Raw genomic sequence first — 10868 nt, forward strand, 5'->3', positions numbered from 1 at the left:
AGCCAGCATGACCAATGGCTGGGGCTGATGGGAGTTGTAGGCAAAAACATCTGGAGAGCTACCGTTGGCCATCTCTGCTGTAAGGTTTCTGTTAACAATCTTAGATTATCACATTCTTGTTTCTTTCCTGTTTTGATGTTTGGCCAAGCAGTGTGAGGCCCTTGCATTCACTATAAGGGCAAATTCCTCTGGCTTTTCTAAATGCATTAACTTTTTTTTTTTAAATGCACACTTAGTTGAAAAACTAGAAGTGGCAAAGGGATTTTAATAAGGCTAATAATGAACGGAGGAAGTTTGGTGGCAGATGAGCTAGCAATGGGCTTCAAAATGTGAAGCTGTCTTGAACATCAGTAATAAGAATTCAAGACTTTCTTTGCTGTATTAGCCTACAGATTTAATTTATGTAGCAGTCAGCCTCTAACCATGGTTAAACTAGTCTAGAATAGCTCACAGGCATAGCCATCCCTGTTAGTTATTGTCCCTTATGTACATTTACCATATGCCAAGCTCTTAGGCCCACAGCTACTTCCTGAGAAAAAAATTTCAACATGGCAAAATGTTGAGTAAAATAACTTCATTTTTTCCCCTTGAGGTAGGTGTGTTGTGGCTTTACTACAGAAATAAGATCCTTGTAGAAATTGCATCAAAATCCCTGGGGAGTCAAGTTTCTGTTGTGTTGGAGCATATACTTTGCATGTTACACCTGTCATCTTCAATTAGAGCATCAAGGATACTGCATACTATCCTTTTTGTGCTGTACATCCTACAGCAGGGGCGTCAAACATGTGGCCTGTGTAGGCTAACCAGTCTCCAGGTCCCAGTGGGAGATCCCCCAGTTTTGCAGGCTCCTCCCCACTGCCAGCCAGCTGGCCAGTGAGGGGGGGGAAGCCCCACCCCAATAGCTACAATGTGCCTTTCCACCTCCAAAGGCTTAGAAGAAGCTTGGAAACTAGGAAGGGTTGTGTACCTTTAAATCTCACTAGAAGCAAGACTGGATGGGGGGTGAGGTGAGCTGGCAAGAGCCACCTGGCTGTTCCCATAGATGGTAAAGCTGTGAAAAAGGATGGGAAGCCATCCCAGTCCCTTGTTTGTTTTACATTCCTTTCCAAGTCATTTGGATAGTAAAGGGTAATCTAGAATCTTTCATTTTTCCTGATAGTTTGGAAGTTGCTGGAAATTCTGCAGATGGTTACATTCAACAGCTCGTGAGTAAATTGCTCCAGTGAAATCACAAAAGTGTGTGCTTGCTGTGTTTATTGCTTTGTAACTGTGTGTAAGTGTGTTAATGGAAGAGTAGCCAGCTGTGGAGGGATGAGGACATGGAGACTGTATTCAGGGGAACTCCACTGCTGTATTTTTACTTATCATAGGGAATGGGAAAGTTTGGCTCCAACCTCAAAGTCCCCCGCTATTTTCTGAGTTGGACCTGGGAACCCTAGACCTGTGGGATGCATCTGGTCTATGCAGGGTTACTGTTCAGCCCTTGAGCAACTGGCTAGTTCCTGCTTCCCTCTCCAGTTCTGCTTCCGTATTGCAGCTTGTTTTGCCAGACTCTTTCAATCACACAGGAGAGACAGATAGGCAAGCCTCTGTTCTTTGCACTGGCTAAGGCTCCTCTCCCTTCTCCCAGGGGGAGGGAGGGAATAAGTCAGAGGTTGCTTGATGGCCAGGTTCCCTCAGTCTCATAGAGGACAAAGGCAAACCTTTCTTCCTTTCCACTGGCTGAGGCTCCTCCCCTTCCTTTCCTTTGCTCAGCTGCCTCAATTGAATGGAAGAAATACAAAGCACCTTTAAGACCAACACAGTTTTATTCAAGGTATGAGCTTTTGTGTGTCTTGCTACTGTGTGTGTCTGTGTTTTGTTAGGCTTGTTATGCTGTAGCTGTCCTGGATGCAACTGGGTTTGCCTTCTCTTTTTCATTTTATTCATGCCCTCATGAGCCAGGCTTTCTCAGTAGGAAAGCAATGTTTAGGAATAACAACAAACCAAGGAGGTGGATTAGGCTGAAAGTGTCTGTCCAGAACAAGCCTAGCTAGCCCATTTCCTTTGTAGACTGGAGTTTTTGATCCTAGGCTTCTCAGATAGCAGGCTCACATTGACCACTATACATGGCTGTCTATTCTTGCACTGCCTCATAGGAGTTGCAGTTATTTTTCTGGGAAGTCTCTAGTTTTGTAGACATACACATAGCCCTCACTCTGTGTCATGATACCTTCACATGTTCTTGACCAGCACACAAAGCAATTTATGTACAAAGGCTCTCAGTGCCCATAAATCAAAAATAGGTTTGCAACTTACAGATACCACCTGAACAGCATAGTCAAGATTGCTACAGCACTGACATCTTGATGCAGTAATTCAGAGCAAGAGGTGTCAGTTATCAGATACTGTTAAGCAAAATATTGTAAGAATGCTAGAAAGCATGTTTTTATTTTAAGTAAAAATATCTTTGTGTCAAGCATTGATATTTCTCAATAATCAGTCTTTTGTTAAATCAAAAGTTGCTTTATTGTATAAACTCTAAAGCTTTACCAAGGACAGAATCCTTGGAAGTAATGATGTATACATGATTACACAGTTACTATATAGGATTACTTCAAATGATAGTATACAGATGCAGTTTGAGTCACGGGTTCAAAGGTTAGTACATAGTATCCATTTTATTACTAAGAAATTTAGGCTATTAAAAACATTTCCCTTTCTCACACTTCTTCCAGACCTGATAAGAGCAGTCTGTGTGAATGTGGAGGAGAGGCACCTCACACCCAGGCTGCAATGTAAACATCCTTGGGCTAGATGGATTTACTGCTTGCCCAAACGTTGTAAAAGGGAGGGGGGCGGTGGATACTAGCGGCCTACTTTCTATCTAAGAAACCATCATGGCACTTAGAAATGTGCATGCTTGACACTTTGTGTCCTTTATAAAGTTTATATCTCTGCTACCTGGCATTACATTTAGTGACACACATGGCCCAGCCTGACAAGGTCTCATTTTTGTCAAATGAGTTCAACATCCCTGCCCTACAGAGCTGCTGTCAGTCAGAGCAGAAAATACTAAATTTATTCTGTACAAAGAAGCTTCATACATTTCATATCAGATGAGCAGCTACAAAGACTACAGCTGCTTTGCAGTTTCTGTATTATCTAAAATGTAATTCTGGTACATTTCTTTCTGATATGAACAGTGATCCAATGGCTGATGGATTTCAAAGAAAGAGTCCCTTTGGTATTTTTGTGGTTAATTGAATGGAACCAAAAGAATGAAGACATTCAAGTCATTTGAATTCTGAAGTAGTTCAAGTCCTGTATGAGAATTTAATGTCTGCATATTTTTTCATGCTTTATTGACACAGGAGTTAAGATCTTTGCGGTCTCTATACAAGCACAGAGAAGCATGCCTCCATATTCTGATCCTTCTAACCCTAGCATCGGCCCCAGGAAACATTTCTGTTTTGCTTATTCTATAAATACAGGAAGTGCCAGACTCACCTCAACCTAGAGCATGTTAATGAACATTCTTGTTGAATTGATGGTACACTTTACCTTGCAGAGACTGGATTTCTTCTTTAATCAGAAGATATCAGTTCTCATCCAAGTAAAAAGGAATAAATAATATTTAGACCTATTGTGTCAACTTCAGAGTTATTTCTACATTATCCAGCTGGCTAAAAGCACTGTTCCTCCTAGGTACACATGGGATGCTGGACTCCGGACAAAAGTGTGTTGAGAACATTCAAGATAACAATATGCACCAAGATTTTGGGCACAGCAAGATTTTAGAGTGTTAGGTCAACCACAAAGGGAGATTGTTTCTTGACAATCAGTGTGGTCTGACATTCTCATGGCTGCTTCATTGGTTTCTTCTAGTTTGTGATTGCAGAGCATTTATGCATGCAGGGTTTGGTCACTACCAGTGTGATTTTAACAACACTTTCTTGAGAGTAAGTTGCATGACTAGAGTAGGATTCTGAGTAGACCTGCTTTGGACTACTCTCTACATCACTTACATTGACGGTTCTAATCTCTGTTTAGCATAGGAATATACACAAGAACTTTAAAGACATGGAACTCACCTTCAGGAGTGGTTTTCTACAGATGTAGCAAAGAATTAACAGACATTAAAAGCAGCAAAGTTAGTGATCTGGGCTTCCAGGATCTCTTTTTTGCTATCAGATCACAGCTGATTTATGGTGATCAAGGCAAGAGATGTCTAGAGGTGGTTGCCATTGCCTGCCTCCGTGTCACAACCCTGATACTTCTTGGTCTCCCCTCCAAATTATGGCTAAGGCCAACCCTGCTTAGCTTCTGAGAACTGATGAGACTGGGCTAGAGACTGATAATGGCTCTTCATTGGGCAAATGTCTGCAAAGGCCTATATCAATCACTGGAGAGGTATTGAGATATCTCATTTTACAGTGCATAGCTAGGGAGATACATTTATCCACCTTTAGTGTTATTTATTTAGAAAATGTATGTGTTCAAAACCAAATAAGCCACTGAAAACAAGACAGGACATAAAACAAACACTGAGCAGCCTGAAATGATTTCATGGAACACTTTTCAGATTTCTTGCAGACTATAAAATAGCTTTTAAAAACAGAATGAAAACAATGGAAATGTGATTACCTCAGCAAATGGGCCATTCAAAGAAAAGTAGATGAGATGGAGATAATGAGTTTCTTTTAGAGGTAAATTTCAGGTGTGTGTGGCTTCAGTCTGCATCTTAAAACCCATATGCCTGGATAGATGTCGTACATTTTGATTTTCACAAAACCTGCACTTCATGGAAGGCACATGCAAAAATATATCTTACTGTTTCCAGGGGCTGTATTGATCTACCATACTAGATTTTCAGTCACTAGAGTAGGTATGTTGCTCCTCAGGGAACTACTTGTTGGATTATTTGCCTCTGCAGTTTTAGGTGCATGTGTAAGGCAGCTGTTACCTGAATACATCTTTTCAAGACACCCTATGATGAAGCAGAGGTAGATAAGCTTATTGTTGGAACTCTCTGTCTGGGGCAGAGATGCTCTGTATTCTTGGTGCTTGTGGGGGGGGGGCACAGTGAGAGGGCTTCTAGCACCACTGGTGGACCTCCTGATGGCACTTGGGTTTTCTTTTTGTCACTGTGTGACACAGAGTGTTGGACTGGATGGGCCATTGGCTTCTCTTATGTTCATAAAACAACTCCTTGGCCAAAGTAGCATTAAACAAAGTAGATGACAGTGATGCCCAGTGGTTAGAGCATCAAACTAGGATCTGGGAGATACAGGTTTGAGTCCCTGCTCTGCCACGGAAGCTCACAGGGTGACCTTGGGCCTGTCACACTCTTAGACTACCCTATCTTACAGGATTCTTGTGAGGATAAAATGGAGGCGAGAGGAATGATACAAGCCACTTTGGGACCCGAGAAATGTAGAATATAAATAATTCAAATCATTATGAGATCCACTTCATTGCTGATAACTGCTTGCCCCTGCCACCTCAAGAGAAAACTGGGCTTACCTGAATATTTCTGAGCTCACAGGGGGAATGCAGTTGCCCTATCCTACTGTGTGTTCAGTTATGAAATTTAGGGAATATCTTTCAGTTATGTCTTTGTTTTCCTTGAGTGTTTTTTATGGAAATATACTGTTGGATATGTTTTAAAGGCTTGAAGGTTGGTCTAGGAGAGTGGGTATCCCCTTCATTTGGAATCCTAGCAACTTTGTCCATACCAAGAATGGATATTCTCTACATAGTAAAATTACTTCTCCATAAACCTCTTGGAGTGGGAGATTACAAGTAAACAGATGAGGTATAGGCAGGGCTTTTTTTGTGGAAAAAGCCGAGCAGAAATTCATTTGCATATTAGGCCACACCCCCTGATGCTACCATTGTTTCACACAGGGCTTTTTTGTAGAAAAAGCCCAGCATGAACTCACTTTCATATTAGGTCACACCCCTGATACCAAGCCAGTGGGAACTGCATTCCTGTGTATTCCTGCTCAGAAAAACCCCTGGGAATAGGCAAGATCACACAAGAATCACTGCAGTACTTCACTGTAATGAAAATACAAATACTGTTGTAGGCGAAAGAGCAAAAGCTCTTGTGGTATCTTGGAGATTTACAAATGTATTATTGATCTGACAAAGTGAGGTCTGGCCTACTGAATTTAGAAGATAAAAAACCTGGAAGTTATGTCTTCATAACATCACCCAAATAAGGTATAGAGTGTATCGCTTGGAACAGATCCAGTTGATAACACATATACGGAATTGTGTGCCCTCACAACCTATGTTTTCATTGATACCCTTTTGATCTTTGCAGGAGTTCCTCTCCCTTTCCTTGGTTGTCACCCCACCGAACACTTAGATTGTAGATAGCCTTCAGCTGTGAAGAGAGTATTGATTTGTTTCAGTAGGATGTCAAGGTCTCAGAACAGAATATAACTCCACTTTTTAGTTGAGAAATACTGTTCTGAAGCATTGGGGTACAGCAGACTGAAAATCAAAAATAGAAGTCCTTCAGTTTATTCTCCTTGGAGATGAGAGCACTGGAGAGCACAAGTGGAGGCAAAGAGGTTTTCTTTTAGGACAGCAGATTCCCTTCCCAATAGCATAAACCAAAATAGAGAGGTCCTGAATTCCCAAGACACTTCAGCCAAAGCTTCACAAAACTCACAGCACTGTTGCTACTAGACACAAATTGCTCTTCTTTATTTGAAATGCCACCCCCCCTCCCTGCTCCTTTCTGCTGGGCATAGACTGTCAACAGCTGTTGAAGAACCATCTCTGAATAATTAGGCCCTGTTGGGAAGTTTTAGCCAGTGTTCTGAGCCATTTACCTAACAAGGGAATGGCTAGTCAGTCTTCTTAAGGAGCAACTAAGGACAGAAGAAGAGTTTGAAACATGTAAAAATGCCAGAAAATACCTATCACTTAAATTAGGGCAAATGGAGTAGAAAGCTTAATCCTGCCAGGCCTGTCAACTGGGAATAACGCTAACCCTTATATTATGGCTTTAATTCAGTGTGTTTGAAGAAGACTATGCTATCTTGTAGTGGCTTTTACAAGCACACTCAGTTATGCCAACATCTTTGAAAGTGCTGCTCTTGATTGCAGAATGCAGGCATGAGAGAGCTCTAAAGTAGGGTCCCCCCTCCCCCTCCTCCCCCTCCCTCTGCTTTATCCCTTCTGCTTCATTGCATAGCACTCAAAGTCTGTCAGGAATGCAGACAGAGTTTTCTTTTGGCTCTGCTCACTTTGTGTGGTTCTCATAAGGTAGAAACTATAGTCTTAATATTGATTAAATGTTCTGAGTGCCTTTTCTCTCCCCACTTCCCAAATGGAAGCATTTTGGGCAGTTTTCTGGGTCAGGGAAAATGCTGTTCCAGTTTTGGAGACTTCTGCTTAGAAGTTCATTATGTCTTCTCACTTTCATTCCCCTCTCAATGCAACTGTGAGAATGTGTATTATTATGGGTAGGGTAGATCTGCTTATGTGGTAGAGAAAGTTGTCTGTCCTGAAAGAAGAGATGAAGGTATGTCATAGATTCAAGTCAGATTCTGTTTCTGTAATTTCGGCTGGCTATTTTAGGATCCCATCATCCCTCAAGACTAACAAACTAAATAAAAAATGGCAGCAAACCTTAAGGGCCTTAAAGGGGCCCTCACTCCAGTGAAATTAAGAAAGTGATGGGAGGTGACTTGGGCATGATAATTAGACTGCAAGTAGCTTCAGGAAGGACTCTGTATGTTATGCAGAAAACAGGGTAACTCAAGAAAGTGAATCCAGCCGCAGGTGAAATGATCTGCATACTTTACAAGGAAATAAGCACATAGAGAGCCTTTGCTCATTTTATAATGAGTAAATAATGATACTTTAAAGCATAAGCATCCCCTCTTATGGATCTTTGTTCCTCAGCAACCCATCTTCACTCAGAGAAAGACAACATGAAGACATCAGGGATACAAGGTCAGAACCTTCACAAATTCACACAGACATATTGACATTAACACAACAAAAAATGCAAGCTAGTGACCAATTTACTAAGAAGTATATAGAAATCAGTCCAAATGTCCAAAACATGTATATTCAAAGTCCCAAAATAGAGTGGTGACAAGCCGATCGATTAAGTACTTGTTTCTTTCTTCATCAGACCTGGGACCACTAACAAAAGAAAATATTATACAAAAATATCAGAAGGACATTCAGACACCACCAACCCTCTTCCAGTGAAAAAATATTTCATACTTAACATATTGATTCAATTATATGGATTTTTTACACAATTTTCAAAAAAGAGAGACGCGGAGCGTCTCCAGCATCAATTTCACCTCGGCTACAGCTTAGTATGTGGCTTCTTGTGCACCCTAATGGTGCAACTAACATGTTTAAAAAGGCAAACATCTCATTTACAGCTGCCATTACACAAACCTCTTAAAGGTAAAGTAACATATTTCTAATATAACATGCTAAAAGACACAAACACCACAAACTAGTATATCACAGCAGATACAACATACAAAATATTTCATACAAATAATGTCAAATCCCATAATTTATACAAAATTCTGTTATCACAAGGCAAATTATGCACAGCACTCATAATATTATAAAGAAGGCCATTCATAAAAAGCATGTCAAATCATTGGTCATATTCAGTCCATATGGAGAAATGCAATTCAACTGGTGTATCCAGTATGCCTCTTTTTACAGCAGAATCTTGTGCACGTCTTCATTTCTATCTGTTTGTTCATATTTGCATAAGGTGAAAAAACAAAAATCTTCACAGTCATGATTCATTTGCATAAAATGGCTGACCATAGGAGCTTCAATCACATGGTTCCTAAGTCTGCTCCTGTGTTCCAGAATACGTACTCTAAGGGCTCGAGTAGTGCTGCCAACATACCGTAGGCCACACCCACAAATGATCAAATACACAACACAGCGGGTAGCACATGTACAGTAATGACTTAGAACAAATGGTCTAGTCTTTTCAGCAAAATAATACTCTTTGACATTCATAGATAAATGACAAATTGCACACCTTTTACAAGCAAAGTGCCCTTTAAGAGTATGCTTGACCGATTGGTATTCTCTAGATCTTACCAATTTATCCCTAATGGAATAAGTGCGACACAATCCTATTTGTGGTGGCATTTCACAACTTACAATGTGCCAGTGCTTCCTTACCACATTACAAATTCTGCTAGACAATCTGCTAAATTCTAGTCCCCATTGTAATCTAGTACTTCTCATCCTGGGATTCTGCTTTAGTAACTGTGTTCTATCTAGATTAGCAGCCCTTTTTCTGGCAATCCTAACATCTTTCTCTGGATAGCCTCTACCAGCAAAATGAGATGCCATTTTATCACTATCCTCAAGATAATCAGACATTAGGGTACTATTTTTTTTCAACCTTACAAACTGGCCATATGGTATATTCTTTTTCAAGGTACGTGGATGGAATGATGAATATTATAAAAAAGCATTCCTATCTGCTGGCTTTCTGTAGGTTTTAGTTACCAACTTATTCTCAGTAGTTTTGTATACAACTGTATCTAAAAAAGGTACATCATTAGTGCTTTCCTGGTAAGTAAATTTCACCTTGTCATGCATTGTGTTCATCCAGTTCATGAGCTCTGTCAGGTATTTTGTGTGGCTTATCACAAAGAAACAATCATCTATAAATCTGGTGTAAAAATTATCTGTTTCAAAAGAAGATTGCAATTTTCATTGAAAAATTTTTCCATCTCATGTTTGTTCATAAAGAGATTTGCTATGCTAGGGGCACAACTTGACCCCATAGCTACCCCAGACACTTGCAAATAAAAAGAATCTCTATATTGGAAATAATTCTTATCCAGGATTATGTCTAGCAGTTCCATAAGGAAATATGTAGGGGGCTCTTTAATTTTCCTCAACTCCAAAGTTTCTTCAACCACCAGCCTTGCATCTTCATGCGGTATAATTGTATATATATTTTATATATTTTGTATGTTGTATCTGCTGTGATATAGTTTGTGGTGTTTGTATCTTTTAGCATGTATTAGAAATATGTTACTTTACCTTTAAGAGGTTTGTGTAATGGCAGCTGTAAATGAGATGTTTGCCTTTTTAAATATGTTAGTTGCACCACTGGGGTGCACAAGAAGCCACATAATGAGCTGTAGCCAAAGTGAAATTGATGCTGGAGACGCTCCGCGTCCCTCTTTTTTGAAAATTGTGTAAAAAATCCATCTAATTGAATCAATATGTAAGAATGAAATATTTTTTCACTGGAAGAGGGCTGGTGGTGTCCTTCTGATATTATTGTATAATATTTTCTTTTGTTAGTGGTCCCACGTCTGATGAAGACTGGAAAGAAACAAGTACTTAATCGATTGGCTTGTCACCACTCTACTTGGGACTTTGAATATACATGTTTTGGACATTTGGACTGATTTCTATATACTTCTTAGTAAATTGGTCACTAGCTTGCATTTTTTGTTGTGTTATCCATTATAGTGACCTCTCTCAGATTGTACTCTTTTCCATATTGACATTAACAGCAGATGTTGCCTTATACTGAGTCAGACCATTGGTCTATCAAGGACGTTTATCATCATGTCAGGGCAACTGTAGAGATTAGATTTGCTAGCTTCTAGAAGTCAGAGTCCAGTGGCACTTTTAAGACCAACAATGTTTTATTCTAGGTATGAGTTTCAGATACCCAACTGGATCTAGCTTCTAGAAGGTTCGGCATTGTTTAGGAGTGCTCTCTGTCCCTCAACACAAGCCATGGTCAGGTCTTTTCTTGCCTAACTGGTTATGTGACAGGGTTAGGAAGGGTGTTCCTCCCTCAGTTCTTTCTTTGCTGCTATGGTGAGGATGCCTTGCTTCTA

This window comes from Heteronotia binoei, unplaced genomic scaffold (assembly GCF_032191835.1).
Source record: "Heteronotia binoei isolate CCM8104 ecotype False Entrance Well unplaced genomic scaffold, APGP_CSIRO_Hbin_v1 ptg000532l, whole genome shotgun sequence".
Taxonomy (NCBI): Eukaryota; Metazoa; Chordata; class Lepidosauria; order Squamata; family Gekkonidae; genus Heteronotia; species Heteronotia binoei.